This window comes from Sycon ciliatum, chromosome 4, assembly GCF_964019385.1.
Source record: "Sycon ciliatum chromosome 4, ocSycCili1.1, whole genome shotgun sequence".
In the NCBI taxonomy this organism is placed as follows: domain Eukaryota; kingdom Metazoa; phylum Porifera; class Calcarea; order Leucosolenida; family Sycettidae; genus Sycon; species Sycon ciliatum.
In genome coordinates this window covers 33,346,191-33,361,314 of record NC_088646.1, presented here as the reverse complement: position 1 = coordinate 33,361,314, position 15,124 = coordinate 33,346,191, and the positions used below count along the sequence as shown (strand labels likewise).

Here is a 15,124-nt window from a genome sequence, read left to right as displayed (position 1 = left end):
CTAAGCTCTTATCGATAATAATAATCATCATTATGATCTTCGCTACCTAAAAATTATTTCTCTCTAGCGCTCTGTCCTTGTCGCGCACGCGCATGTCACATGCACATGTCATTGCCATTGAAGGGGAAGATTATTGATTCCCCGGGGAATCAATTATTCTTCCCAAAATCCCCTTGGATTTTGCGAAGTAAAAATAAAACTTAAAAAAACACAGTGCTGCCAAATAATTATTTTCGCCCAAAATCGGCCACCTTTACTGCATGCATATCGCATTGTTTGGTTGAGCTGGGTAACTCCGATCTTCTTCGTCGCTCACCGGAGGAGTTTCTCTAGTCTCCTCGCGCAACTGGGGAGCCGTTTTCATTGGACATTAGTATTGACGGGACGATGCGACGGGAATCAATGGTACGAGCTGATGAACGAACGCTTTACGGAGGAAAAGAAAAAAATTGCTGTCGGAACTTTCAATGTGTGGGGCCTCACGTCGGCCGTCAAGAGGAACTCCTTGTGTCCGCAGTCGAGACCTCTCTTTCTACGGCATAGACGTCTGTACCCTTCAAGAAACCAAGCTACCTGCAGGGCTTGACGAGCAGCGAAACGGCTATCGAATTATTTGTTTGTTTGGAGAAAGTAACGTTTCTCCGCGCTCTCCTTCGGGAGAGTGAACCGTTTTTATCTAATTTTAAGCGAAACTCGGAGGGAATGGAGCGGAGTGTTACTGTTACTGTTAGAGCACGCGGACGGCCGAGAGTGTCCTTGTGGAGTCGCGACTTGCAGCTGTTCGGCTTGTTGGTCACCCAGAGCTCCGTCAACGCGGGCATGGAGCTAATGGCAGTAATGCGAGCGCGTGGCCGAGGTTGCGCTGACTGGTTGGCGGCGGCTAGCCGAGCTCGACGACTTGTACTACAGCCTCAGTAACGGAGCTGCCACCCAACACCTGAAACGCAACGGCTGCAGAATCTTGCAATGTTCGAGTCTTATCTGCCTTGTTCGTTCTGCCAATGTGTCATGCAAGTAACGGCGTGAGTAATTGTTAAAGGGGAAGTTAAGGCAAAAATTAAAATTTCACCAGTTGTAGTCTTCGGGGTGCTGAGTCGAATGGTCTTGGTCCGAGAAAGCTGAGACGCTCCCTTCCTACTTGAATCCCAATCGAACTCGCGCACTTCCACCGAAACTGGGTGACTGCGCCCTACGAGATGGGGATTTGTATGCAAAATGTCACTAAAAGCGCCATTTCGTTCTTATAAAAGCACGGATGACCGCGATTGGCCCATATGTTGCAGTCTTTTGGACGCTGAGTCGACTGGTTTTGGTCCGAAAAGGCTGCGATGCAGCGTTTGTCCCTAATTCCCAATCGAACATGGTTGAACAAGCGGTCACGTGCTCCTGCGTACACCAGTCACCTGGTCACCGTGCCTGCAGGGTACAACTTACAGCCTGTTTTGACCTTTTTTGGGTGCAGTCCTGTCACTCGAGTTGAACCTTGGTGTGAAAGTTGTCGCCTGCTGGCGTGGTGACCAGGTGATTTTGGCACCCAGGAGCACGTGACCGCTTCTTCAACCATGTTCGATTGGGAATAAAGGAGGAACGCTGCATCGCAGCCTTTTCGGACCAAAACCAGTCGACTCAGCGTCCAAAAGACTACAACATATGGGCCAATCGCGGTCATCCGTGCTTTTATAAGAACGAAATGGCGCTTTTAGTGACATTTTGCATACAAATCCCCATCTCGTAGGGCGCAGTCACCCAGTTTCGGTGGAAGTGCGCGAGTTCGATTGGGATTCAAGTAGGAAGGGAGCGTCTCAGCTTTCTCGGACCAAGACCATTCGACTCAGCACCCCGAAGACTACAACTGGTGAAATTTTAATTTTTGCCTTAACTTCCCCTTTAAGCGCCTGAACTGCGCAGCCAGTCTGCACAGGTAAGGTGAGATTTTCGATCCCAAACGCGTCCAGTGCAGAAACCGTGGAAAAGAACATTTTTTTCGAAATAAATCAAGTAACTTGAAGAAGACAGTAGAAATCCGGGCTGAATGTTGCGTCCAGGAAAGCACGTTCTACGGCCATCTCCCAGCTACCTATCTCCGAGACACTCTCTCAGAGGAACTATGAAGGGTCAAAGAGCACAATATTTCACTCTTGGACGCAGCGTGAACACCTCTTCTACTGAGCGCGATGTCTTCTCTCTGAGTGATAATGGCGGCGATCTTCACGATGGCTGATGCAATGAAAATCGAAGTTAGGACAATCTAACCGGAGAAAACGTCTGAATCTTCTCTGAAGTGGGTTCTTGCCACATGGCAAATTATAGGAAAATCGACCGGGGCGATATCGCCTTGGCCACGCTGTCGTTCGGCGGGAATCACAAAGTATGTTCGAACAACGATGAAGATGACGATTCCGCTAGGTGTCCACCGCGTCCGCTAGTGTCGAAAATCGACCGTCGCCATTTCCTGCTGTGTCCGTGGCTCCGCGCGCTGCACTCAAAACTCGATGATGCAATGTATGCGCACACACCCTGCGCACTGCACGCGCTGAGATCCCTAGTAGTAATGTCTTCTCCCTGAATAAGGGTGCGCGGATTATTCCCGGAATAATTTGGGAATACTATCGTCGAGAAAATTTTGGGAATTTTAGGGGAATTCTATCGATCTTTTTATTTAAATTTTCACCTTCCCGTGGCCAGAGAATATAGGCCAATATGGAGGGAGGGGGCGGTAGCCAGCCATGGCTGTAAACAAAAACAAAGCAAAAATAAATAAATATTACACATTACTGGAGGCAAAGAGAAACAAATCTGGATGAAGTATTAGCAGTTATTAGAACACGAGCTTCATGTTGGCCTTGAAATCCTTTAGCGTACAAGACGATTGTACTGATAGAGGCAGGGCCAGCCAGAGAGAATAGGCAGCGAAAAACGGAGATCTGGTATAAGCTGAGGTTCGGGCTTTAGGTAAAGTGCAGGGATTACACTTCGGAGCTTCGGCTTCGAATGTGACAGTGTGTTTGGCCTCAAATCGCTCTAGTTTTCCATAAATTTCCAGCGGTTTAAAGATAAAAATGCAAATGCACGCCTTGATTGCACCTAGCACCTCTTGCTTTCTTTGGCCTTTTCTTTCGCTTCTTTGCTGATAGGTTACCTTTTTCCTTTGTCCAGTATCCTTGAGACTTCAGTCTTCTACCGCCGCTATGGCAGTGTCTATTGTCTAATGACAAGTAATGATGACTCCGAAGCTGAAGCTCGCAGTCCAGGCCTAGGACTAGTAAGAGTTCCTACCGGATCGTCGTGCTGTCCGTGTAGGTAAGTGCTGAAGTAACTAGTTTGTGCCGATATGGAAATTTCGGCCTTTTCGGCCGCCAATGCTGATGGCGACGCTGCGATGGTTCCGTGGGTTTGCAAGCACCGACGAGTGCCTTGTTTCATGCCCCGAGTCACGATTTCCCTGTTGGGTCAGGGCGGCCTTCACGAGTTCGGCAGGCTCTTTCGAGTGCCTTGCCCAGGCTCTGCGCTTAGCGCGTAGCAACATCAACAGACGGCTTACGTCACGTCATTGGGCAGGCCCTGACGAGTGCCTTGCCAATCTCTGTACCTACAAGTAACTGGTATCCAACCCCAATCGATGGACGACGCGGACATGGCGGATATGCGGCGGCTTCTGTCACGACAGTGGGCAGGCCCTGTCGCGTGTCTTGCCACACTCAAACCATCCGTCCACTGTCGATGGACGACGGTCTCACCAGTGGGCAGGCCCTGTCGCGTGCCTTGCCACACTCTAGCCATCCATCCACTGTCGATGGACGATGGTCACACCACTGGGCAGGCCATGTCGTGTGCCTTGCCGCACTCTAACCATACGTCAATTGTCCATGGACGATAGTCTACAGTGAGCAGGCCCTGTCGCGTGCCTTGCCACACTCTAGCCACTCTAACCATCCATCCACTGCGGATGGACGATGGTCGAACCGGTGGGCAGGCCCTGTCGCGTGCCTTGCTACACTCTAACCATCCGTCCACTGTCGATGGACGATGGTCTCTACAGTGGGCAGGCCCTGTCGCGTGCCTTGCCGCACTCTAACCACTCTATCCACTATCCATGGACGATGGTCTCGTGGGTTTGCAAGCACCAGCGAGTGCTTTGTTTCTTGCCCTGAGTCGTGCCTTCCTGGTGTGGCCAGGGCAATTTCATGAAAAGCAGGAGTGCCTTTCCAATGTCTGTGCCTAACTCGCATCCACCCATGTCGGTGGACTGTGCGGTCATTGTAGATATGGTGGCTTCCGTCACGCCAGTGGGCAGGCCCTGTCGGGGGCCTTGCCACACTCTAACCATTAGTCCATTGGTGATGAACGATGGTCTCATGGCTTTGCAAGCACCGGCGAGTGCTTTGTTTCATGCCCAGAGTCACGCCCATAACTTAATGCCGTTCTGCCATTCTCATATTGTTGTTTCGCAAGTACAGTTCTACCTGTGTTTGCTTGCTCCTATACCAAGCAGAATCCCGTATTGACCGGGAAATGTTCCTGCACCAAAGGGCTGTGGATCGAACGTACATCCCTGTGTCAGGCGGAATAATGTCATATCAGACCAGTTTCCGCTGCACCACGGGCGTCCGGTTAAGACAGGTTTACCTGTATGTAGATACATGGTTCTGGAAGCATAATCACGATGTCAGAGGTGGCTGATGCACCTCTGTGAGCAATGAAAAATAAACATCAAATGGTTGCCATTTGTGCAGTGCCAACAATGTACTGCCACTCCTATTGCTCAAGCACCTTTTGTGATAGCAACCTCGAAGTGGTGAAGCATATAACACTTTTGCTGTTGCCATACCTCAGTCTGACCTTCGGTGGCTGGAGCACGTACGGACACGGGCGCTCCAGCTATCTGCTGAGCGTAGTGCCACGAGTGCAATGTCATGTACACTTGCCTTTGTGTACGCTATGACTTGTGGTAAACTGCCTTCCACTACTCAAGTTAGTGCCCACCTCGGATACCGCGAGGGACCACCCCCTTTTTTGGTCTGGCCAGCCAAGGCCTTGCACGATTACTGCCGCATCCATAACTGGGATCAATTCATTGCCCATATGATATGTGCATATCAGCGCGGCCCTTTCCGTGCAACGGCAGGTCCAAGTAACCATATCTGTAATTTACTACTGTGGATAGCATTTCATCGTACGTATCCTGGAATATCTACGCACCCAGAAGGAATCTACTTACCGGTATATTATAGCTAGCAACCATAGCTAGCAACCAGATCAGTCTCGTACTGTTTAGTACTGATATGGCGGATACGCCGGTACTGCATGCACGTGTGCCTTGTGCCCGACCCACGATGTACCAGGCTTTCGTTACCAACAAGGGCTTGGCAGACGAGCTGAAGCAGCTGGATGCATGTCGTGCCACTCCCGTAATGGTGCAGCCAATGGTCCATACTACCAGCCTGCTCGGCTGTCGGTGGCCTTTCACGGTGTGCCTTACTTGGTACGCTTACGAGTACATTTGCATAAATGTACTTCACGTATAAAACATATACACAACAGGTATATACACAGCAGGCACAAGGAGGTCTTAGAGTTTGTTGCAACTTTGAGTTCCTTACTCAATGAAATCATCATAGTGCTCCGCATCGTGTTGAGCCCTCTACCCTCGAAAAGACGCCTCTTTGTAAACAAATATACAGTTATGTATATTGTATAGAAAACTGCTTTCCTAGCGCAGAAGGAAATCAGTGAATATGTGATGTCTTTGTGTTCTCACCGTGGAGGAAGAACTTGATGACCTCCATGTACATTCACCCTTGTCTTGCCGTAGACGTCCTGTGCACTCCCAAGGTCCATGACCATGTTGTGCAATAGCTGAGTAAGCCATACATATACCTGAGATCTACGGATATAAACTATGTCCAGTTCAAATGACCATCCAAGCAGCCATTGGCTCCGCATCCTGCGTCATCTCTACCATCGGTGAGCACCCGAATATGACGATTATATCACCACAGGTCCCTGCAAGCTGGAGACCCGGTACGGCCACTGACGATGTTGCCAGCCTCATGGAGGCAATGTGCTATTTGGCCATGCAGGACATGTGTCACTCGACCGGCATCCATCCGGCCATCCGGAAGTGGCTGGCGGTACACATGTCTACCGTTCGGCATGTGTTATTCACTCCGCACATGCACCAAGTGTCTGCATCGATCGTCTGCATTTTCCGGACATGGGCGGTGAAGGTAGTGATGTGCATTGCCACCTGCCTCATTATTGTGTGCGGTCTGGTTGCGGCACACCATAGTGCAAGCAACGATCCGCCTCCTGGAGCATCTCGAGCTCCAAGTAAACCTGCACAAGTCCGGCTTGTAGCTGGTGCAGTCCCTGGAATGTATGAGGCTCATCATCTCTACCATCACCAAGCCACTTGAGGCGCCTGAACGTGAAGTGTCCGGAATTGAGGAAGGCGTTCCCGCTAGACCAGCTTCACAGTTGATCAATTCATTACAGTATAGTGCTTGCAGGATAGAGCTCCACAGCCTTGGCTGTGCAACCTCGATATATGGTCTCGTGATTCAATTGACAAGTCTCCATTTCTGGGTCTGTCACTTTTCAGTCGGGGATGGCCAGCTAGTCACCTCACAGGTGCCATCGCTGCGCTACGAGAGCCCGTCAGTTCAGGACCCATGCACAGCAGCCACCCATAACCACATGACTCTGCAGGAGTTAAACTCCATTCATCTACTGCTTGTGGGCGGAGTGCCTTGGTCTGCAAGCCCCAGTGCATGGCATAACGGGAGTACCTTTGCATGTCGAGATTGATCATGTGATGGCTGTTGCTTACGTATCCAAGGAAAGAAACATTGGATAACTATGTGTCTGTTAGCGCTACCAAGAGTACATAACTATTACTATTGGCGCGACCCCGCTGGCTCCACCTAGTCGCCGTCAATGTTCGGGACATCGTCCACGACCCACACGACCGTCACGGTTTGCAGACAGCTGCAACTGCCTGTTGGACAGGTAGGTCCTTACACCATGTACACAGTTACATCATTGGTACAGACCACTTGCCCGATTTGTGGCCAGCCATACCCGCTAACTGGACCAGTATGTGAGTTAGCGCTCAGATCCTGAGGCCGAGGGCCAGGCTTCCTTGGACCTTCCGGCAGACCAGACCAGTGGGAGAATGCACTTCTGCACCCTCCATTCTGCCTCATCCTGATGGTTGGCGCTATTCACCACATATAGTAAGTGCTGTTGGTGGGTCCGGTCTGGAGTTCATCGCAGTCGGACCAACTCCTTAGCCACCCAGTGCGATGTAGGGAGGCAGTATAGACCAATTAGCTATGCATCTTTCTCCTCTCTCGTCGACACTTCAGCTACGTGTTCAGGGCCTCTTGGAGTATTGGCCAGGCTGATGTAGCGACCACCCATTTGATGCCCGATGTCTATTACTGCTGGCCTGCCAGCACATGGAGTGTCATCAATGTTCTGGAGGTTCTACAGGCTTGGAGACCCAATCCCAATTGCCTCGGAAACGTCTGACGCGGCACGTTCCCATGTAGATGGTTTTGACTCAGGCTCCCCGTTCACCTCGGAGCTTCGCAGTCTGTCCGTATTCCACTGCCATCAACTCCCGAAGGTACGTGTTGTGTTCGCCCTTGCCTCCGTCCGCAAGACAAATGTCTAGGGTTCCAGATCTAAGACCTTCCTGGTTCCCTGGTTTGCAAGGGACACACTTCTTTGTCCGCATTCCTGGCTCGAGGAGTACTGTGACATTCCCTATTTTGACACAGCCTCGCCATGGTGTCGCAGTATTATTATCTGTGTCCGGTGCTAGTCGTTTTTAATTGACTGTCACCCTTTTCTCCCTTCATGTCTCCGACTTGAAGGGCACCTGTACATATAGTGTATCCTCGATACATAGCGTCATTTTTACTGTATATCAGGCACTCTGCGAGATGCCTGTTCCTTCACTCCACATGCGCGCTTCTCCTTCGCGCATAATGCTTGGCTACGCCCTTGCCTTGGTTGAGGTGGTGGATCACTTTAAAAGTCACACTGTCACATTCGAAGCCGAAGCTCCGAAGTGTAATCGTAGATTCCGCTAGGACCCGCAGGGTCCGACGTGGAATCGGGGTTACACGAGGAGTGAAGGCGAAGAATGTGACAGTGTGTTCCCGCCCATTGTGCTGGTGTCACCCACCCCTCACTGTCACTACTCTTGATTGCACTATCATTTTGGTCGCTCAGAAAAGGCCAAAGAAAGCAAGAGGTGCTAGGTGCAATCAAGGCGTGCATTTGCATTTTTATCTTTAAACCGCTGGAAATTTATGGAAAACTAGAGCGATTTGAGGCCAAACACACTGTCACATTCTTCGCCTTCACTCCTCGTGTAACCCCGATTCCACGTCGGACCCTGCGGGTCCTAGCGGAATCTACGATTGCGCGTAGGACGAGTGGGAAGAAACCAGTCATATTAATTTTACGCAAGTGTGGCGGGGCTTTGTCAAGACGAATAGAATGAACAACGATACACAGTTTTCGATCCGCTTGACTAGAGATAGGGAAGGTGTTAAACATATCGTACAGCTCGGCAGAAGGAAAGTATGATGGTTTTCGGAAAAGGACTTTGAGTATCCTCTTATTGTGGACTTCCAGGGTAAAATTTCACCAGTTGTAGTCTTCCGGGTGCTGAGTCGAATGGTCGTGGTCCGAGGAAGCTGAGACGCTCCCTTCCTACTTGAATCCCAATCGAACTCGCGCACTTCCACCGAAACTGGGTGACTGCGCCCTACTAGATGGGGATTTGTATGCAAAATGTCACTAAAAGCGCCATTTCGTTCTTATAAAAGCACGGATGACCGCCATTGACCCATATGTTGTAGTCTTTTGGACGCTGAGTCGACTGGTTTTGGTCCGAAAAGGCTGCGATGCAGCGTTCCTCCTTTATTCCCAATCGAACATGGTTGAACAAGCGGTCACGTGCTCCTGCGTACGCCAGTCACCTGGTCACCGTGCCTGCAGGGTACAACTTACTAGCCTGTTTGACCTTTTTTGGGTGCAGTCCTGTCACTCGAGTTGAACCTTGGTGTGAAAGTTGTCGCCTGCTGGCGTGGTGACCAGGTGATTTGGGCACCCAGGAGCACGTGACCGCTTCTTCAACCATGTTCGATTGGGAATAAAGGAGGAACGCTGCATCGCAGCCTTTTCGGACCAAAACCAGTCGACTCAGCGTCCAAAAGACTACAACATATGGACCAATCGCGGTCATCCGTGCTTTTATAAGAACGAAATGGCGCTTTTAGTGACATTTTGCATACAAATCCCCATCTACATGTAGTAGGGCGCAGTCACCCAGTTTCGGTGGAAGTGCGCGAGTTCGATTGGGATTCAAGTAGGAAGGGAGCGTCTCAGCTTCCTCGGACCACGACCAATCGACTCAGCACCCGGAAGACTACAACTGGTGAAATTTTAATTTTTGCCTTAAAGGGAAACTGAACGCCAAAAATAAGTATGGCTTATCCGAAGGAGAATTGGGCACTGATTCCGATGAGCTATGTCTCGAGCCGATCAGAGAAGAGGAACCGTGTCAAATTTCATAAATAACACCTTCCATATTTGGAAAATGGGCTTGATGACGTGCGTACTGCTTAGCTGTCACCATGCTGTGCATGCTCGGCAGTGTAATTGAATGGAAGAAAACAATTACTTTGGTGTTTTGCAGCTCTATTTCGTTCCCTGACGGTACCCAAATCTAGATGTAGGAGTTTGTTGAGCAGGAGAGTGACACATGTCTTCCCGAAGGCTGTCCAGCCTGCAGTGGTGATGAAGAAAACACGAATATCACCCCAAGATCGATTGTAGCGAATTGGAAAACTCATGGTGAATTTGCTTCCACTCCAAGGCAATGTCGAGGTATGAAGGGTGCTTGTACTGCCTTCCAAAGTGCAGCGGAGATGAACATGGCTTTGCATAGCTGTTGCTCTACGCCAACTTACCTACTCTTGCTGGTTCCGTAGTGGTATATTGCAAATTTCGTGGACGAACAATTCGAGTCACTAGTGGCTAGTGAGCACCACTAACAGGTGAGATTTTTCAATTTGATAAAAATTGTTTTTGTTTGAGAACTGACGGTGGCAGTCATTTGACTCAGTAGGTGTCTCTGCTGCTTCTTTCCCTTCATTGGTAGGGTTGTGCTTGATAGTACAAGTGCTTGAAGTAAAATAAAATAAATAGAACATGTGCTTGAAGTAAAACTAAATAAATAGAACATGTGGAACATAAATCTAATCAAGCATCAGTACATGTATTGCGAATTTCAACTTCAAAGCACATAAAATCACAATGATCACAAAGTTTATGGAATCAGGAGGACTCCCTGTGTTCAACGAACACAATACACACATTCTATATTGCGCGCACACATGTACACATGTGCGTGCACCCCCACCCCATCCCACAGACACACGCATGCAACGCGCACATCCATACACATGTGTGTGACCCCCCCCACACACACTCCTACCCATACACATATGCGTCTACCCCCAGCCCCCCCCCCCCCCACACACACACACGTGTGCACAGACGGATACACAAACACACACACACACACACACACACACACACAAGATACTTGTAAGTGTACATGGTCTTCCTGGTGCAGATGCTGGGCCAGCACAATGGAAAATACCTCCATCAAGATGCTTGATCAAGTGTTGTGATAATGGCACTGTTTGTTTGTTTTTACAAAGATGTGTGGGAAGGATTACAATGCGTTATAATTCATAATATTATTGTTCTTTGCCTTGTACTGTGCAGACCAGAATGCTTCGCCATCAACTCCTGGCTTTCCATCGGCATGGTGTTCAGCTGCAGCGGCATCTGGTCCGGGGAGTACGTTGCTGGATGGCTGCACTGACACAGGATGGGTTTGCGTTGGCAATGCAATACGGCAGTCATCCCACATTATGAGCTACACGTTTATGTAATTTATATTGTCGCTCGTCCAGCAACGTCAAGGCTCTGCATGTAAACGCAGGAGAACACCATAATAATTATGCTACTCAGGGGATAATAATTATAATTTTGGATTATCAATTTCTTGACATTTATGAGTTCCTGTCTAAACCACGTCGTGATATTGATTGCTATCTGCTCACAAAGTACCTCGTATTGTAACAATACTCTGCTTAATCACTACCCTCTGCCAATTATTAGATTCGCACAATATTCACAACATATGCAACACAATGCTGTCTATTGACACTACTTCGAACTGAAATGCTCACTACTCGTCTCCCGTTTTCAACTCCCTCTACCTTATGAATACTCTACTTTACTTGTTTCGTTTCTACCCTTTCCATTGCTGCCAGCTCCCAGTCTTTTTCAGTGGACAGCACCATATTGAAATTTTTGTGATTTGATGTACACATACTTTGAAATTGAAATTCGAATTACATGATCAGACTTTTGTTCCACATGTTCTATTTATTTCGACTTCAAGCACAACCCTATCGATGAAGGGAAAGAAGCCGCAGAGAGACACCTACTGAGTCTAATGACTGCCACCGTCTGTTCTCAAACAAGAACAATTTTTGTCAAATTGAAAAATCTCACCTGTTAGTGTTGCTCACTAGCCACTAGTGACTCAAATTGTTCGTCCACGAAATTTGCAATATACCACTACGGTAGAAGCAAGAGTAGGTAAGTTGGCGTAGAACAACAGCTATGCAAAGCCATGTTCATCTCCGCTTCACTTTGGAAGGCAGCACAAGCACCCTTCATACCTCGACATTGCCTTGGAGTGGAAGCAAATTCACCATGAGTTTTTCAATTCGCTACAATCGATCTTGGGGTGTTATTCGTGTCTTCTTCATCACCACTGCAGGCTGGACAGCCTTCGGGAAGACATGTGTCACTCTCCTGCTCAACAGATTCCTACATCTAGATTTGGGTACCGTCAGGGAACGAAATAGAGCTGCAAAACACCAAAGTAATTGTTTTCTTCCATTCAATTACACTGCTGAGCATGCACAGCATGGTGACAGCTAAGCAGTACGCACGTCATCAAGCCCATTTTCCAAATATGGAAGGTGTTATTTATGAAATTTGACACGGTTCCTCTTCTCTGATCGGCTCGAGACATAGCTCATCGGAATCAGTGCCCAATTCTCCTTCGGATAAGCCATACTTATTTTTGGCGTTCAGTTTCCCTTTAAGGGGGCACATCACCCAAAAATTCGCTGAAAAATCGAATTTGTAAATTCATATTGAGTGCTATGTCAGTTGAAAGAGCATGAATAGCTGCAAATTCTCTGAAAACTGTGTCCCTATCTGACCAGCCGTTCAAGAGTTATGGCCGAAAATGTGCCCTTGCAAGGAAAGATTTTTTGTTGCATGCTGTCATTTGTTGGCAGCACTGTATTTGAATGTGAGCAGACCGTGCGCAACTTGTCGTATTATGGAAACACGCGAAAGTGTGCAGAATTTTGCCCCAAGTCCAAAAAAGTCCAAAAAACCACGTTAAAAAACCACGTATTGGGCTGCACGGCGGCGGGCGAAGCCCGCCGCCGTGCAGCAGGACTTTTGCCAGCACCCTCGTGACGTTGCAGATATGTGGCTTGATTATTGTAGTTGACGTTGATTTAGTGACTTTGGCAAGTTTGAGTCGTGTCAAGAAGTCAGGTAGGATTCATTCAGTACTAGGCAGTAGTGAAACGTGAGTGGCAATCTTTGCCGGTTTCTGAGGGCATCCTGGATTTGGTGTGCAGCGCTGTGGAAATGGCTTGCTGTGGAGGTCCCAGCACTGGATGTTGTATCAAAGGTACGACCTCGTAGCACGTGCTAAACCTAAAAAAATTCAAAAATTGACTTGGGTCTGTGGGAGTCCGTGAAAGAACGCCCACTCGTTCCGTTGTGACAGATTCCAGGGCCACGTTGAGGGGCCCTACCCCACCACCCATGGCTGCTTCTGGACTTGTTTTAGGTTTGGGTCCCGCGCACGGACAGAATGGGCCCGAAAATGTGAAAAAATGTAAATGCATTTGTTTGGCTCCTGGGTGGCTCGCACACCGTAGCACTATGCCGGAAATTTGAGTTTTTCCGGCCTGGAAAGCCTGTCAGTGAGGCGCAAGAACTTGTAAATCATGTCCTGAGGGCCAGCATAGTGGCAGGAGTGTATGGTCAAAATTTCACTCAAATCCACTGAGAAACACCAAAGTTACGGTCAATTGAATGCCATATGAAATTTTTGGGTGATGTGCCCCCTTAACTTCCCCTTTAACGATTTACTTAGTAGGGATGACCAGGCGGTTGAGCAATAGAGAAAAATGGGGAGAATATAGCAATGGTAAAAAAGGCGAATGCATTCAAGCGGTAGGTGGGAGCAGTGAGACACGAGGTAGCCAACAGCTTTACTGACTTTGCTACAGATATAGTCGACATGTCTACTAAACGATAAGTTTGAGTCAATGACCAAACCAAGATGTATTTGTTGTTTTACCACTGGGAGGTCTGTGAGGGATCCGGGAAGAGTGAATGCATAGGTTGGCTCTGAGTTCGGCAGGAATAATATCAGGCTCAGTCTTGGCGATATTAGGTCTTAGTCTCCAGGTAGTCATCCACTGATGGACTTCGTTGATACCGCGCTGGAGACTGTCTTGCAGCCTGTCTAGACACTCATTGAACCGGAGCAGTGCAGTATCGTCAGCAAATAAGGACTTTTGCCAGATCCATTGACATTCAGAAGAGTTTTTGGGGAATTCTGTCAATTTTGACCTGCCAGAGAACAAGCGCACATCCATGGACGCACGTACATGTACATGACATGTATAATGTACATGCAGCAAAACCCGGACACGACATAGTAGCTGTGTACAGTCAGGTATACTAGACTGATCTAGTACAATATGTACTGTAGATCCGTATATCCTGCAATGGACCTAGGTGCATGCAGTGATCACGTGCCTGACAGTCCATTTTGCATACTAAAGAGCATGCGCAAGGCACGGTTCGTGCTGGGGTTCTTTTTTTGGGGGGAATTCTGGAGAATTTTTTCGATGTTTTGGGAGAATACTTTTGAAGTTCCGCGGGAAATGCCCGAAAGCATAATATCGGTTGCGTGCGAGCATAATCCGCGCACCCCTATCCCTGAATGTTCGGAACGTTTTTGCAATTTTAATAATAATTGTCTGTACATGTGAAAATGGGTTGCCCATCTTGTGTAGCTTTCCACTACGTGGTTCGCGGCTGTAGTTATTTTGGTGCCGTGGGAGATCTGCGCCAAGCCAATACTGGATTGCTCAGTACAGTGTTACCAAGTGCCCTCTACCCCCATGCGTACTGCCCAGTGCCATTTTCAGAATTTTTCAGAGTTTTCCGTACTCGTTTTTCAGGTCAACAATTTGACTGATTTAGTGTAATTTGGAAGAAAAAACGATACTGTACAACTTTTCCAACCACAGAGTTCACTTGCGAAGCCTACGAATTCAGTACAATTTTCAACTTCACCAGGTCATAACTTTGGTCTATATTTCTGGAATCCGATATCGTAACGCTTCCGTGAGTGTCGCATTGGACAGCTTGGAGTTTTGGCTGCCACGTAGATCATTCGATTGTTGAATTGGCACTAGGCCTTGACGGATTATGCTAATATTTTCGTGAAATTATGCTTTTCGCATTGCTGAAAAAATTGCAGAATTATGCTATTTTTATGCTAAAAATTATCATATTATGCCGCATTATGCTCACATATGCTGCTAATGTATTATGTATATGATGGTTCTGTGCAAAAAAGCAGGGGAATATTTTTGTAGAGGGCGTTGTCATGGTTGTACTGTAGTAGCAGAAGTTCAACGGGGTGAATGCACCGTCCGACCTAGCTACGACCGTCACTGATTGTAGTGGACTGGACATGTTATCAAGGGAGTCGTAAACCTACGACTTCCTGGTGCATCTACTGTCTTGTAGAACATGTGCAACTGTATGGAATCTGATGCGAACAGGCGGATTATTCCAATTTTATGCGATACGTATGCAATTTGCCTCGACTTATGCGATTATTCGATTTTGGTAGGAATTATGCGAAAAATTATGCTAGCATAATCCGTCAAGGCCTAATTGGCACAAGAAA

At 48.1% G+C, this 15,124-nt stretch overlaps 1 long non-coding RNA gene across 1 annotated transcript; it reads right to left on the bottom strand.

Moving 5' to 3' along the window:
• Positions 1-10,849: 10,849 nt before the first annotated feature.
• LOC135813703 (uncharacterized) lies at positions 10,850-12,187 on the bottom strand. The gene is made up of 2 exons (XR_010553096.1): positions 11,611-12,187; positions 10,850-11,016 (listed from the first exon to the last, which is right to left on the bottom strand). It is a non-coding gene; the product is annotated as an uncharacterized LOC135813703 (long non-coding RNA).
• Between the last annotated feature and the right edge of the window lie 2,937 nt (positions 12,188-15,124).